The sequence below is a fragment of the Lepidochelys kempii genome, chromosome 6 (assembly GCF_965140285.1).
Source record: "Lepidochelys kempii isolate rLepKem1 chromosome 6, rLepKem1.hap1, whole genome shotgun sequence".
Classification (NCBI taxonomy): Eukaryota; Metazoa; Chordata; order Testudines; family Cheloniidae; genus Lepidochelys; species Lepidochelys kempii.
Window position 1 is genome coordinate 32,056,880 of NC_136385.1, and position 16,638 is coordinate 32,073,517.

Here is a 16,638-nt window from a genome sequence, read left to right on the forward strand (position 1 = left end):
GTGTGGATGAAGACCTTCTGGAGTTTTTAAAAGATATTTTAAAAAGGCAGATATATTAACATTTTAAAATTGGGTATTGGGCAATGCACAGTAACCTTTTGATCAAAATTCCTTTTAGTACCTGTATTATCCTTATGATGACTATATGTTATGAAATTGCATAGTAAATGATCCTTAATTTGGTATCTAGCACTTTAGATCCTAAACCGATTGGATGCTTTATAGATAGGCAAACAGCAGAGAAACTTTAATGAGTTTTCTATTGAGGACATAATATATGTTTCAAAACTGCATATGTATTTACCTAAGAGACCATAAGGAGCTATTATACTCTATATCAATTATATAATATAAGCCAGTGATCTACCAGTGGTCCATACAGCCTTTCCTGGACAGTAGAATGAAATATTTTGAGAACTGTGCACTGGGACTGGCAGAGGATGTGGTTCTTCTGGCAGGGGATCCTTTTCTTAAGAACGGTTTGCAGAATTAAAGTTTTGGAGAGCCACTGTCTATCTGAGGTTCCTGTACGAAACCCATTACTGTAAAAAGAAAAGGAGTACTTGTGGCACCTTAGAGACTAACAAATTTATTTAAGCATAAGCTTTCGTGAGCTACAGTGAAGTGAAGTGTAGCTCACAAAAGCTTATGCTCAAATAAATTTGTTAGTCTCTAAGGTGCCACAAGTACTCCTTTTCTTTTTGCAGATACAGACTAACATGGCTGCTACTCAAAAACCTGCCGTTACTGTAGTATCTGAGCACTTCACAGTCTTTAATGTATTTATTCTCACTACACCTCTTTGAGGGAGAGAAGTGCTATTCTCCCTATTTTACAGATGAGGAACTGAGGTACTAAGTAAATTGCCTAAGGTCACGCAGGAGGTCTGTGGCAGACTGAGAATTGAACCCAGGTCTCCAGAGTTACAGGCTAAGGTCCTAATCACTGGACCATCCTACTCCACTATGAGACTATGTCTACACTGCAGCCTATGTTTTCATAACTTATGTTGCTCAGGTGTGTGAATAAACAACCCCCCTGAGTGACATAAGTTTCGCTGGCATAAGTGGTAGTGTGCACAGCGCTATGTCATGGGAGAGGTTCTCCTGCCAACATAAGTAACTGCTGCTCATTGAGGTGGTTTTGTTATGTCAACAGGAGAGCTCTTTCTCATTGGCATAGAGTGGCTACATGAGTGATCTGACAGTGGTGCAGCTGCATCGGTACAGCTGTGCTGCTGTAAGCTTGCTTGTGTAGACATGGCTTAAGTGGGTTGCAGATTGTCGTAATGAGACATAAAACTGGTGTCTCTAGTGAGTCAATGATTTTTGGTATCTAGCAGAGTTCTGAATTTAAGTTTCCAGGCTCATTTTTGAAGGTGGTATGCCAGGTTTCCTTTGAGGACAGGGACTGAGAGGTCCAATATGGAGTGATGGTTTTTTGAGAAGTGTTTTCCCATGGGCGATAGGGTGTTTTTATCTTTTATTACTTTTACTATGTGAGTTCATTTGAGGATGTGGTGATTGTCTAGCTGGGGGGTTATTTGAAGGCCAGAAGGGCGGGTATGGGAGCCCATATGGAGTATCATCAAACAGTTACAACCCGTACTTGATGGGGACCACATCCTGGAAAAAATCTTTCCTGAACCCCCTCTTCTAGCATTCAAACAACCCCTCAACCTCACCAAGCTCATAATAAGAATCAAGCTTCCCACAGACCATGACACACCAACTCAAAGCAGCACCAGACTCTGGCCCAACAACAGATGCAAAACCTGTAGCCCTATCTCCACGGCTACAGTGATGAATCCCCCCACGACACACCTTTCAAGATCCATGCTTCCTACTCATGGCTGTCAAAACATGTGGTATACCTCATCTAATGCATCAAATGCCCCAACAATAATTTTGTAGGTCAAACTAGACAATCACTACATTCTTAAATGAATTCACAAGGGAAAATGATAAAAGACAAAAACACGCTGTCACCCAAACACTTTGTTCATAAAAGCATCACTCCATATCTGACAAAAATCGTGGACTCAGTAGAGACACTGGTTTTGTCTCATTACAACAGCCTGTAACCCATTAAGGCCAGGTCTATGCTCAGAAGTTAAGTCGATCTAGCTATGTCGCTTGGGGGTTGTCATAAATATAAAGGGAAGGGTAAACCCCTTTGAAATCCCTCCTGGCCAGGGGAAAGCTCCTCTCACCTGTAAAGGGTTAAGAAGCTAAAGGTAACCTCGCTGGCACCTGACCAAAATGACCAATGAGGAGACAAGATACTTTCAAAAGCTGGGAGGAGGGAGAGAAACAAAGGGTCTGTGTGTCTGTCTATATGCTGGTCTTTACCGGGGATAGACCAGGAATGGAGTCTTAGAACTTTTAGTAAGTAATCTAGCTAGGTATGTGTTAGATTATGATTTCTTTAAATGGCTGAGAAAAGAATTGTGCTGAATAGAATAACTATTTCTGTCTGTGTATCTTTTTTGTAACTTAAGGTTTTGCCTAGAGGGGTTCTCTATGTTTTTGAATCTAATTACCCTGCAAGATATCTACCATCCTGATTTTACAGAGGGGATTTCTTTATTTCTATTTAGTTCTATTTTTATTAAAAGTCTTCTTGTAAGAAAACTGAATGCTTTTTCATTGTTCTCAGATCCAAGGATTTGGGTCTGTGGTCACCTATGCAAATTGGTGAGGCTTTTTATCCAACATTTCCCAGGAAAGGGGGGGGGTGCAAGTGTTGGGAGGATTGTTCATTGTTCTTAAGATCCAAGGGTCTGGGTCTGTAGTCACCTAGGCAAATTGGTGAAGCTTTTTACCAAACCTTGTCCAGGAAGTGGGGTGCAAGGTTTTGGGAAGTATTTTGGGGGGAAGGACGCGTCCAAACAGCTCTTCTCCAGTAACCAGTATTAGTTTGGTGGTGGTAGCGGCCAGTCCAAGGACAACGGGTGGAATATTTTGTACCTTGGGGAAGTTTTGACCTAAACTGGTAAAGATAAGCTTAGGAGGTTTTTCATGCAGGTCCCCACATCTGTACCCTAGAGTTCAGAGCGGGGGAGGAACCTTGACAGGGGTGCTGAGGAACATAGTTAAACTGACCTAATCCCTGTGTAAATTGCATTAGATTGATTAATTCTTCTGTTGACCTAGCTACAGCCTCTTGGGAGGAGGGTTAACTATGACTATGGGAGAACCTCTCTTGTTGCTGTAGGGAGTGTCTGTGCTGATGTGCTACACTAGTGCAGTTGCACTGCTGTAGCATTTCACATGTAGACAAGCCCTAATTCTCTGTCCTATAACTCCTTATGTGTAATCTGTTCCACCTTGTGCTGAGTTGTGACACTTTGATACAATAGGTGGTGTTATCTGATTATTCTTATGATAGCTCATTTTGCAATGGTTTCAGTTATCAGGCAGAAAAATCAAGTGGAGGATTCTTTTGGAAGGCTGAACTGATGATATTTAGACAGCAATGAAGTGGGAGGATTCCAAAAGGGAAAGTCATGAAGTAAACAACACTTTTCCTTAATGGATGGAACTGTACCTTTGATGGCTTGTCTACAGGGGGACCCTCAGGAAAGTTAAGATGAATTAGCTAAAGGTGTGAAGTTAATGTGGGATAAGTTAAAGCACATTAAACCCCAGTGTGGATGTCTCATTCAGAAATAAAATGACCTTAGTTTGCTTTATCATCCTTAAATTTGTAGGCAAAATTATTATTATTTCTCCAGTAGATGCAGGTGTATATTTATAGGGTAAGATCCTGGATGCATTGATGTCATTTCAGAGTAATAGCCGTGTTAGTCTGTATTCGCAAAAAGAAAAGGAGTACTTGTGGCACCTTAGAGACTAACCAATTTATTTGAGCATGAGCTTTCGTGAGCTACAGCTCACTTCGTCGGATGCATACCGTGGAAGCTGCAGCAGACTTTATATACATTTATACATACATATATAAAGTCTTTATATACATTTATACATACATATATAAAGTCTGCTGCAGCTTCCACGGTATGCATCCGACGAAGTGAGCTGTAGCTCACGAAAGCTCATGCTCAAATAAATTGGTTAGTCTCTAAGGTGCCACAAGTACTCCTTTTCTTTTTATTGATGTCATTGGGAGTTTTGCCATCGGTTTAAGTGGGACCTTGGATTAAGCTACAGAAGACTAATGTAGCACCCCCTCTCCACCCGGTTACCTTCTTTAATGCCAATCTGTTTACAGCTTTTGATGGACAGATCTGGGTTCTTCTGGATCCCGCCACCCACTCAGCAGGGTGTATCTTCTTTATTTTTTCCTATGAATTTATTTGGCAGTGCCTCCACCCCCCTCGCTCCTTCCTGGTAGGGTCACCAGGGCAGCTTGAGAGGAAAATTCTAACCACAGGGTAATCCCCACTTACTTGCCAGATAGTTGGAGACTTCCAAGAAATAACACAAACACATACAATATATTCAACACAATAATTATATTAAACAGGAGACAAATATAACATATCAGGGTAAAACACTATTTTTAGGGTCACCGGTGCCCATGCTGATAATACCTGTGACTTTCCCCAGTCACATGACTTGATGTGGCAAATGTAAGATTAGTGTCCTGTTGGTACACGTGGGGCCCTTGATGACCTATGACCATAAAATTCTTCTCTGCAGTAGTTTAGCAGTGTGGCTGACTGGGTTCAGTACAGCCCAAAGGACTCACAAGTGGGAGAAGGTGGTAAATCCCTCCACAGGTTTAATATGCAGCAGGTTATAAAATCCCCAAACCCTTACTCCCTGGCTTGAGGACACAATTCAGGGAGTAGGGAGTCCCCAAAACAAATTCTCTGACTGACTAACTAAAAGATGGTGCACTCACAAACTCCATGAATGATCCTCAGATTCAGAGATGACTCTGGACTCCCTCAGTCACTGCAGAGGGGCTGATCTCTGCTGGCAGGGATCCTCTTCAGGCAGGAATCAGGCTGCTTTGGTCCCAGGATTTCCCCTCACCATAAAGGGGTGCAGGGCTTAAGGTGCAGATTATGCAACTGTACTAAAATCCAAACTGTAGCCTCCTAGCTCAGCGTTCAGACACACACTCAGCAGGCACCAGCCCTGGACTAGCAGACAGAGCAGAGCTGACCATGTGTTGACTGGTCTCATTGAGGGAGCTGGAGGGGTAACTCAGCCTGGCTGGGGAAGTTTCCTAGAAAAACTCTACAACCTGGGAATCATCAGTGGAGAAGGAAAAGCCCAGCTGAGGGATCTTTCTTTCAGGTCCCTAGAGGCCAGTTCTCAGGAGGAACCATAGCCGCCAGCTTCATGGATGCTCCGGGGCTGGAGCACCCATGGGGAAAAATTAGTGGGTGCTCTGCACCCACCGGCAGCTAAGCTCCCTGCCTCACCACCTCTTCCTCCTCCTCTTCCCCTGAGCGCGCCACGTCCCCAGCGCTTGCCACTGCCAAACAGCTGTAGCAAGCTCTGGGAGGGAGTGGGGAGGAGTGGGAATGTGATGCACTCAGGGGAAGAGGCGGGGCTGGGTGTGGATTTGGGGAAGGGGGTTGAAATGGGGGCGGGAGGGGGCGGAGTTGGGGCGTGGACTTTGGGGAAGGGGTCAGAATAGAGGTAGGGATGGGGTGGAGTTGGGGCAGGGACTTTGTAGAAGGGGTTGGAATGGGGGCAGGAGGGGGGCAAGGGTGGAGTCGGGGCAGAGCCGGGGGCAGAAGGGGGTCGAGCACCCACCGGCACCAGAAGAAGTCTGCGCCTGTGGGGAGAACCCTGCATGCAGGCCTGACACTCACCAGCTCCCCACACAGCCTGCCGTGCCCTTGCCCTGGCTGGCTCCAGACTGACTCAAAAATGGCTTCTCTCCTTTCCTGAACTCAGTTGTTGAATGGTACATAGTTTGGTCCCAGCAGCCCACAATGATAGGCCACATTCTTAAATGATATAACATGATACCATGCTTTCTTGTAAATAACTGCTTCCATTTTTTACATGCAGGCTTCTTTTGTGCTCACTGATGGTTGTCTGCAGAAAATTCACACTACCTGTATAATCTGGTTATCTTAGAATAACCACTGTCCTTTATTGTTATTGAAAGCTTTTATTAAATGAATATGCTCTCAGCTTTCTGTAGAGCAATGTGGTAAAATCATATGTTAATATAAGCTATTTTCTGCTTGGAATCACTAAAGCTATTGAGGAGGAAGAGGGCTCACTTACAAGAAACTAAAAAAAAAATCCTGTTTTTGTCAGAAGTTTCTTTGGTTGCTGGTATTTATAGTGATACTTTAAGTATTGTGGGCTTGATCCTGAAAACCTTTAGTAATGAAAGTAGTCTCTCTTATGCCCATGGTTTTATTTGCATGAGTATGGTTTTGCAAATAAAGCCTGACTTTTGTAAAGCAAATTTCTCAGAAAGTTTCCTGGAAATTCTTGGTTTTATGTGCATGGCTTTAATTGAAGTCAATGGGAGATGTGCTTATGCCTCTGAGGGTATAATTTGTCCCAGTAGTCTTTGTATATACAGTCTGTATATGCAATCCCAGCCCAACTTAAAGCTAGTGGCAAAACTCTCGTTGATATGAATGGTGCTAGGATTTCACCCTATAAATATATACATGTATGTATCTACTGGAGAAATAATAAACTTTCCTTCAAACCAGACCCATTGAATTTTGTTGTTTTCCTTTTTGTTAGTCTGGAATTCTGTACATCCCTCCTGACACCTAGAGCCCTTAGGATATACCCACAAAGCCTGCAGCAGTGAGCTTCCCAACCTGGGCAGATAGAGTTGGGTTTGTGGGGCTTGTGCTAGTGGTCTCAGAAGAGCCGTATAGTGCGAGTGCAAGGCCTGGAAGCCTGAATCTGTTGACCCGCACTGGGAGGCTTACTGCTGCGGGATGTGTAGTCATACCCTTATTGTTTTCAAGGGTAACTTCTATCTGCTTGGCATTTGCCCTGGTGTAATCCCTCATATTTAAAAGATGCCACTTTGTCTGGCTTCTTAGGCTGGGATTATCCAAGAGGGCTAAGAGGAGTTATTTACCCAACTCCCATTGACTTTCAGTGAGAGTTGGGCACCTTAACTCCCTTTTTGAAAATCCCAGCTTAAATTTTTTGTTGTTCACCTTTCCTGATGTTTTAACAGTAGTGTGTTTCAGCTGTTTTTATTCCATCACCCAATATGTTGGCTGTTCACAGGGTGCTCTCAAAATGTATTTGTACTAGCGAATGTGCTGTGGTTGTGGCAGGTGACTCTAAGCGCTATAGAGATCTACTGCACTGCATCTTCTGCTTTCTCCTTTCCCTGCATGCTAGCCATGCCCCAATTGCATGGTGGCTGCTGCTGGTTGGGGCATTACAATGCCATGATGCTGGAGTTGATTGGTGTGGTGCAAGGTCCTTTCACTGTGGCGTTTATAATAAAGTGGTGGGACAAAAGAGTCAACAGAAGAAAGCATATAATTTATTTGGTTGGTTTGGGGAGCAGTGGCCTTTAAATATGGAGCACCTTTTGGCAAACGTCTGAATCTGAGTGCAGGATTGTTGTTTTTTTGTTTGTTTGTTTTTAAAGCTTCACTTCTGTCCCTTTTGAAAAAAAGAGCAAGCTAATCTTCAGTAAGTATGCTAGTAGCTTTCCAAAAAGCTGTGTAAGAATAAGCTCTGACATCAGTTTGTACAGCATTCTGACTACAAACACACATTTCAATTAAGTTACTAATAGGAGTAGTACCATAGAAATCAGTGGGAATACTTCACTGAAGAGGAACTTTATTCTTGTGTTTATGCAATGACCATTCATCTCAGTCATTGAACCAAAGATCTCTGGAGCTGAAACACAAATATCTTGTCTGGTATCAGGCAGTAGTGGCAGACTTATGTCCTCTATGGATAAGCTACAAAGAGGGATGCATATTACACATGGAATAGTGGGTTACCTTGACAAGTCTATACTACCTTATCTAATCAATAAAAATAAATGCATGTTTTAAAAAATATATATTCAGCATGGGTTTAATACTTGTGATGTTAACTTTCTGATGATGGGGAAAGATTGTTTCCCTTTCACAGCTGCATCCTTAGTCTTTCGATTGGAAAAATGGTCATCTATTAAACCAAGTAGGAAAAGAATAAGGGGCAATGCTTACTGGTAGAGCATTTGACTACAAATACAAAAAGAAAAAGTCTTGAAACCACTTGAATTAATAAAGTAATGAGGTGTTTTATATTTGCAATATTGTTTTTCTTTTGATCCAATAACTATGCATGGTAAAATGAGTCGTGATTTTAGTAAATGTCTCTAATTTTCCTTCATTTAAAGTCAAGGTACTTTATATTTTGAATTTGCACTGTAAATAAGTGTTTTCACTATTGTTACTTATAGTCTGGTTGTACCGGTAGACTGCTGCTACATTACTGCACATTTTGTTGATGTACTTTGAATGTATTATATGGGATGCGCTATTTTACCCTCACATTTCCTTGGTTAATTTAGTAAGGGAAAAATATTTTTTTATTATTTTTCACGATGTACTAAATATAACAACCTAGCTAAGGTGAAACCATTTTGAATAGATTGGGCTGTTTATTTTATTTTTTTTTCAGCCTGACTAGCTGCATAATGGTGCAGCCTGCAGCTGATTGCCAGTTTTGAGGTGTTATCTGAACAACAACAGGCTTTAATTTGCTCAGGATCACTGGGCACAGTTAGCCCTGTTCTGTCTCTCATTACTTGCATTGTTGTCATAAACATTAATGTTGTAACATGCATATTTCCAGGCTAATTTTTTTTCTATAGTTTTAATTTTAGCTGAACGTTGAGGCTAAATTTTAAATTTTGTGTGTTTAACCTTCATCCTAATTGCTTGTCCACCATGAAGTGGTGGTGCTTTGTTCCTAAATTCCCTCTGAGGTGGTGCGCATTAAAGTGTATTTATACTCTTTCAGATTAATTAACTGTGACCTTACGAACCACTGTCCTTGTTTAATTGGTGGCTCCAAAGCACACTAATGGCATAAATCAACTGATAATGAGATTCAGAGTTGCTTTTAACATATATAATAACACTGCAATGATATGGCAAATGAGATTTGTTGACTCTGTATTGGCATTACAGGAGAGAAGACACAATTAGATGTGTACTTTTGGAGTGGGGGAGGGCTTCACTGGAATGAATACCATGCAGTTCAGGGTGGGTGGATGGGATAAGGAGGATATTCTACATCGAGATAAGTTTGGTATTCTCTCCTTATCTCTAGGCAATGTGCAATATTGTGCAATGTGCACTTTAGGGCATAGAAATGTGGTGGGAAGGTGTTTCTTACACATTACTGAAGGGTAACAAAACGGATGATTTCATCTTCAGTATAGTTAGATGTTTTTTACACTAAACTTACGCCCACTATTTTATGAACTGCAAATTAATCAGATAGTTCCCAAGGAACAAAAAAAGATTTTGACCTAAACTAGTAGCCCAGGCCCATTATTATTTTCAGTTTAATGTTACCCATATCCATCTCCCACATTTTTGGAAATAAAACAAGGGGTTTGAAACAAAGTTTCTTTGTTTTCACAAGAACTAAAAATGTGCTGTATGTAGACCAAACAATAAAAATAAACTGCCGAACTACCTTCTAATGCATGGGGGTTCTGGAGAGAGGAAACCATGGATATTTAGAGGCATAAAGTGAGTCATTGTGCTAGTTAAAGAATTTTATAAGGCAAGCTCTGTGGGTTTGAGTTGCATCTGTTACCTTTCCAGCCAGAACTGAGGGTATGGAGGAAAAAGAATGTTGGATTGAATCATGCCTTATACTGAATGCATTGTACCTAGGCTAAGCTTCTAAATGGGATCTAGACCTTAGGTAGAACAAAAACATTCTTGTTGTATGACTGTTACCTTAAATGTATTCCAATTTAGAATACCAAAAAGATATTATATTAAAACAGTTAAGCTACAAAACACTATTACCAACAGATTTTTCTAAAGTAATGTGTGTTCCCATAACCCTTTAAAAATTCTCTTTGTTGTTTTCCCTATTAAAAAGATAACCATGCCTGTTATTTCTGACAGCTCTTACAAGCCATAATGGACTGGGTTGCTATGGTGTAAGATGTAGAACAATGAAATAATTGTTTGTCGTGGTATTGGCTTCCTGGAAACAAATTCTGTGTAAATTATTTGGTTGAAATGGTGACAACAGTGCTGGTTGCAATTTTGTTTAGTTCATAGTTAGAAAATGCCTCTCTCCTACAATAAAAAAAGAAGTTAAATGTGTCCGTTCTTTGCTGTAACTTTTTTCTTTCTACATTTTCAGGTCAGTTTCATGAATTCAAAAGCAACTCACCAGTGATTTCTGGGTGCTGGGGCTGATTTTCTTGTGTGTTTGTAAGTATTTATTGATTTATTACACTACTTATTTGCATGTATGTCTGAAACAGTTTTAACATGAAAGTAGGCACAACATTAAAATACCATCCTTGGACCTCACTAGTCAGAATGTCTTGTTAAGAGATTTATCAAGCTACTTAGAAACGTTTTATTTTTTTGAGGGGCAGGGAGGGGAGGGAGGAGTCAATGTCCCTCTGGAGTTCTTGTGCAATCCTACATTTCAGTCTCTCAGGGTGGATATAAATACCTGAATTAAGGAGTGAGCACCGCTGCCCTCATCTCGGTATGTCTGTTGAATTTCCCAATAGTAATTGAGATGTAACTATATAATGCTTATCATTTTATAACATCTGTGAATCTGTGCTGACCCTGTGGCTTACGTCAGCAGTCCTTCTTGCTGCAGTGATGGAGATATGTGCCTGGAAGCAAATGGGGGCACCAATGCCAGGAAGGTGGAGTTCTTGGAGGTAATGCACATAGGTTATTGTGAAAATGCCAGGGAAACCTCTGACTACTGAAACAGAGTTGTATTCATGTTTAACTTGGAGGAGGCTGACATTTACAATTGCAGAAAAAGGCCTGAATGTGTAGTCATTTTGGCCTTGACACAGGAAGGCACTTCAGTATGTGTTTTAAGTTCAGTGAAGTCAGTGGGATTTAAGCACATGCTTAAGTGCTTTTCTGAATTGGGAGCCTTAGAGACAAGAAGCTCAGTAGGGAAGAAAAGGCATCTACAGAATAAAGGCACAGAAAATTTTCAGTACCATAACTTGTTTAGTGTTTGGATGTAGCCAGATGTGATAAGAGGGAACCCATGGGAAGGGGGCAAAAATAATAACTGACAAACTGTGTACCTTACTATAAGATGGTGCTGCATAAATGGAGTAAATCAACACAACACAACAACTTTAAAACACAAAATCTTGTTTATTGAACTTCAGCTAAAGTTGTGCACAAAATCATGATGAAATGGGAGAACAGCTGTTTTTCCCCCAAAGAAAGAAACATGATCAAACCTCACAATTTGTGACAGATAACATTCAAGTTACTATCACTTTCTTCTTACAAAAGAGTGCCTTACCACTCATCCCTCGGCAGACACTTGTATTTTAAATTCCTTTCACTTACTAATCTATCAACCTATATTTCTTTTTAATGAAAATTATTAATCAAATTTGGAGAAAATATATAATAGTTAAGAAATAAAATTATTCATTTAAACAAAATTACTAAAATCTTAGAAAAATAGATTTCTGATGTCTGATCGTGGCAGTGTAGAGTCATGGACTGAACATAGGACTGAGATCAAGGAACTCATTATTTTTAATCCTGACTTTACCTAGGACTCACTGCACAGTTCTGGTTTTAAAAAAAATCACTTAGTCTTTCTGTGCCTAAGTTTCCTCCTCTGTAAAATATGTAGCAATAAAAAATGTCAGCATGTGCTGCAAATAGTGGCCAAATTTATCATTGTAGCCCAGGTATTTCTCAGTCTAAGTAAGTATAGGAAGTTCGATATATACTATGGTAAAACAAATACTGTGGGGCAATAAATGGTGTCTTTTTTTTTTTTTAAACATTGCCCCTTGTACTAATCTAACTCACTGGAAGGCTGTAAAAATTCTTTTGTTAGTCCATACAGCATCATGAAGTTGTACCGTGATATAAATGTTTGTCATAATCCTATTTCAGGCCTTTTGTTTAAATCCTGCCCAGGTTGGTAGTGACCAGAAGTTGTTTAAAAATTAACATAAATATGCCTTTAAAATACTGTTCATGTAAAACAAGTAGTCCTACTTAGGTCAGTCAAATAAATACATTAGAAAGAACTCTATAATAAGCAGTATAAATGATTGCCATCTGGCACCTGTAAGCTGGCCTATGGTGTTAGTACAATTCCTGGAAGACAGATAACCATGTCTGACAATGCTGCCACCACCACCGCTGGCACACTTGTTGGCAATCTCAGCAGAGAGGTCAAAGAGTGAATGAATATATAAACTCAACTACCATCTAGACTCTAGAGGTGGTCTCTGTAAATCAGGGCTGAGGCCAATTAATAGGATGTGTGGAGGAGCTAATGCTGTTTCTGACTGTCCGTGTTCTGTGGGTAGATGGCTTATTTTAGCACTTAGGGTTATCAGTAAGTACAGCAGCATTTACAAGGTCTAAATTCACTTAAGCTAAAAATAAAATCTAGAACATAAAACTGACTTGGTACTGTCCAGTTTCTTCTCAGATACTATAAAAAGTATTGAAGTAAGTTCTATATTAGCAGTGGACGAAGCCTTCTTCAAAAAACTGCTCTGTAGCTTTCTGAAATTGCAAAGATTTGCAATGTAGCATACAATAGGTCAATTGATGTTGTTAAATTATGATAATTTCTATGTTGCCATAAGGATTTGTGGTGGTTTACAGCCAAAATGAGTCTGGCTGCTGCCTCAAGTAGCTTACTTTCTGAGAAAGGCATGATTTTTGAAAATCTTAACTCATGCAAGTGACCCCATTGAAGGCAATCAGAGCAGAATCAGGACCTAACTTAGACATAACACAGCAAGGTATGACACAGAAAAGTTGGAGGTGTGAGGGATTAGCATAAGAAGGACAAGAGATATAAGCGATCATGAGATGTTTTAGTTGCATACGCATCTCATTAGTGCATTTAAAAAAATTAAGATGTAATGTTTAGATATGTTACAGTAGTCTTTCACTCTTATAATGTGGATAATTTGGTGGGCCAAAAATTGGTGCAGGAGTAGAAATCACTGCTAGAAAGGTTAAGAGTTACCTCATATATTTTCCACAGAGGTATACTGCAGTGTCTGTTAAATATCTGTTTATATCAGTTCAGAAGCTGTTTCAACCAGGGGATGATATAATCTTTTTTTTTTTTTCAAATTTTTGAAAGTTTTGTCATAAATGTGTTCATACTGTAACATATAATTACTTGGATCACCCAGTTCAGACAGCTTTGTTTTTTGTTGTTGTTATAGCTAACCAGTTTCATTCAGGAGAAAATAGGACTGATGACTCATACAAATTGCATAGAAAATATGACTTCTCTCCTTTTCTATATTTCCCACAGAGTTATTGTCATAACTCAAGGTTACTTTTATGGTCTTAAAGTGGTTTTATATTTTGAATTATTTTCATAGGTAGACTTGTTCAGTGGTGAATTGCAAGAGTCATTTAAATTTATAAATATTAAAATAGAAAGATATTTTTAATGGCTCTGAGCTTATGAAAGGTTTTTTGTTTGTACTCTAGCAGTTATACATACATCCTTTCAGCACCAGGTAGCCTCTGACATTCTTTTTTTCTGTATTTACATTTTATTCTAACCCGTGTGTGTGTGTATGACAGAGATGGGTTTTATGCACATATACAGTTTTAATGAGAACATCAATAAATGAAGAAAAGCCTTTCTTGAATGGACATCAGCAAAGTCCAGGAAACTTCTAATGTATTGCTACAATAACTCTTCAATGAAAGGCCTGTTTTGGTAATATGATGAAAATGATACCATATAATTTTGTTTAAAGTCAGAGGGCTTTAAAAAGGATGTAGTAAAAATGTTTCAAAAGCAAGTATTTATTATAAATAGTGAAACAAACACCTGGAATTTGTGTATTTAAACAATCATATACAATGTTGTGTCAAATCTTGTTTGTTCAGACCTTTCTTGAATTGCAGCACATTTGCTGTCAATAACAGATCAAGTTTTTTGCTTCGAACTCAACAATATATATTTTCGAAGACCTATGTTTTTTGAAATAATGGAGTCAGATCCTTGATACAAATCAGCATGGTTCCAATGAAGTCACTGGATTTACACTAAATGAGGAGCTAGCCAAATACATTTCTGTCCTTTGTCTGATGCATTTAGATTTAAAGATAAAATCTATGAAATGTTGTGAATAGTTTCATATGTATTAAGATGCAACAAAGATACAGAGGTAAATTAAGATAAAGCATCTTTGAAGAGGTCTTTATGTAAATGAAGATTTCTAAGGATTTGAGGCTTCCCTACTTTACAATCTAATCGTAAACAAATGATCTGCTGGTTTATGATACATTAATTTCTGGGGGACACCATCTCTCTCCGCTCTCTAGCTCAACTCTTTAGTGCATTCAAATATTAGAAAGTTTATTTTAAAGATTCTTTTATTTTCTTTCTTTGTCACATACATAATCCATTAGCATTTTCAAAAAGGTCTCCATCACATTATCCCTTACCTTTCTCAATAGAAATGTTAAAAGAACCTGTTCTTTATAGAGAAAGGTAAGTGGTACCTTAACACAGGCTGTCTTGGCTGAATCATCTATGATTATTTTATGGCAGATAAAGAAACATAAAGAGATCATCTTCAGATGGAACTAACTGCTATCATTATTATTTAATGTTGGCATTGCAGTAGTTTCCAAATGCCCTAATAGAAATCTGGGACCCATTGTATTATGTGCTATGCAAAACATACAAAAATATGATGCCTGCCCTAAAGAGCGTACCATCTTAAATAAACAAGACAGACAACCAGAAAGATGCATACACCATTTAGGTATTATGGCTTACGTACCTATTTTGCCTATCTTTTTTTTTTTCTTAAAGATCCCTCCAAAATCTCCCTCCCTGTTACTCTGTCCTGTTTCAACATTCCTGAACCATCCATAGACATAGATTCACGCACACAACAGGCTTTTAATGGAATTATAGAAGGCAGGAGGAGATAGTGGTTTATATATTCTGACAGGCAGAGGTTGTTTTTGTAAGATTCCATTCACTCATTGTTAATATTGTACCTTCTTTTGCTCAAACTTACAGTGAGTGGGGAGGACTTTGATTTGGGGCTGTTGCCTAGAAAGTCTTATTCATGTAAGTAAGTTACCAATTCAGTCATGGAACTATTCACATGTGTAGGGCTCTGCAGGGTCAGGTTCCCGATTGTTGTATACTTTTCATGTACAGACTGTACCTTGACAAGAAAAATTGGATGTACAGTATGTAGGTGTTTAGAGCAGCAATATGTGTTGTGCTCAATTTGGAATGCTGCTTCTTAAACAATAAGGGGAGGGTACATTTAGACTACATTTACAATGCACAGCCCCTTTCTCCTTCATTTCCTTAGAAGCAACAAAATGGGTGTCACAATAGAAATTCATATAAAATAATAATTTACATTCATACTCGTCTAAAGGCTATTAAAATGTTTATAAACTACAAATATATGGCACTACTGAAATGCAGCCACCACTGGGTTGGAAATTAGCGTCCAACTGGCTCATAGCACATTGTGCAAGAGTAGAAAAAATATATGTAGTCACTAACTTACTTTTTTGGTAAGGGTTAAGCCCTGTTGTTTTGGATACATTTTTCTAGTTAAAATATGTTTAGAAATGCTCCTTTTTAGAACTGCAGTGCTCTGAATGCAAGCAGGGGACCCCTCTGCTCTGCCACTGCCACATATGTATGCCACATTAGATCAATCTGCTGCCTACAAAAATCTTTACAAAATAGTAAGGGAAAAGTCCAAATGCTCATCCAAACAATTCTCCTTTTGCAAGGGCGGAGTACACTGTGCAAGCTGCATAGAACACATGGGAGACCAAGAACTGTTAGGAAATTCTTGTATGGAACAGCTGGAACAAGAATGTGGAAGAAGAGTACTCTACAGCATTCACAGCAGTTTGTACCTTGAGACAGTCTCAGAGGTTCTGCAGGTGATTTGCATCTGCGAACTCATTGTTTGTAGAAAAGAAAGGCTTAATCATCACACAACTGAAGCCCTAATGTGTCTGAATAGATATTACTCAAGACTCTAGGAAGGTTGTTAGGGAAGGATTTTCTTCAGGCCAGGCTGTACAACACCAACTGTCTGTGTGAACACTGTCTGAAATCTTACTGAGTCAAATTTATTAAGTGGGCCAGGATGGTAAACTGTTCATAGTAAGCTTCTTTCTATTTCCCACTCCCTGGGATATATATCAAGGGTAGTTTGATTCATTTATTGATATGAAAGAGAATTGCTTAGGACTAATCACTCTTATAGGCGATGTTGCAGTAAAAGGTTAACTGTTCCCTGAATGTACTAGATCTACAGTATATACCTATGCCTGACTCCTCAGCAGAGATGTCACCAATTAAGCACAATCCCTAATTAAGATTCTACAGCGAAAATCCCTGTTTTTCTAAGGTTAATTGAAAAAAGTTGATAAAAGTGCAGCATCCCTTTAAAAATGTTACTCTAAAACAA

The 16,638-nt window shown here is 39.2% G+C and overlaps 1 protein-coding gene across 24 annotated transcripts in view; it reads left to right on the top strand.

Annotated features, from left to right (window-relative positions):
• Positions 1-16,638, top strand: part of SOX6 (SRY-box transcription factor 6) — a 445,473-nt gene that overhangs the window by 53,318 nt on the left and 375,517 nt on the right. For all 24 annotated transcript variants that reach the window (XM_073347430.2, XM_073347425.2, XM_073347409.2 and 21 more), the window contains one exon: positions 10,314-10,384. The gene's annotated coding sequence lies outside the window, so the exon portion shown is untranslated. The remainder of the gene's footprint in view (positions 1-10,313; positions 10,385-16,638) is intronic.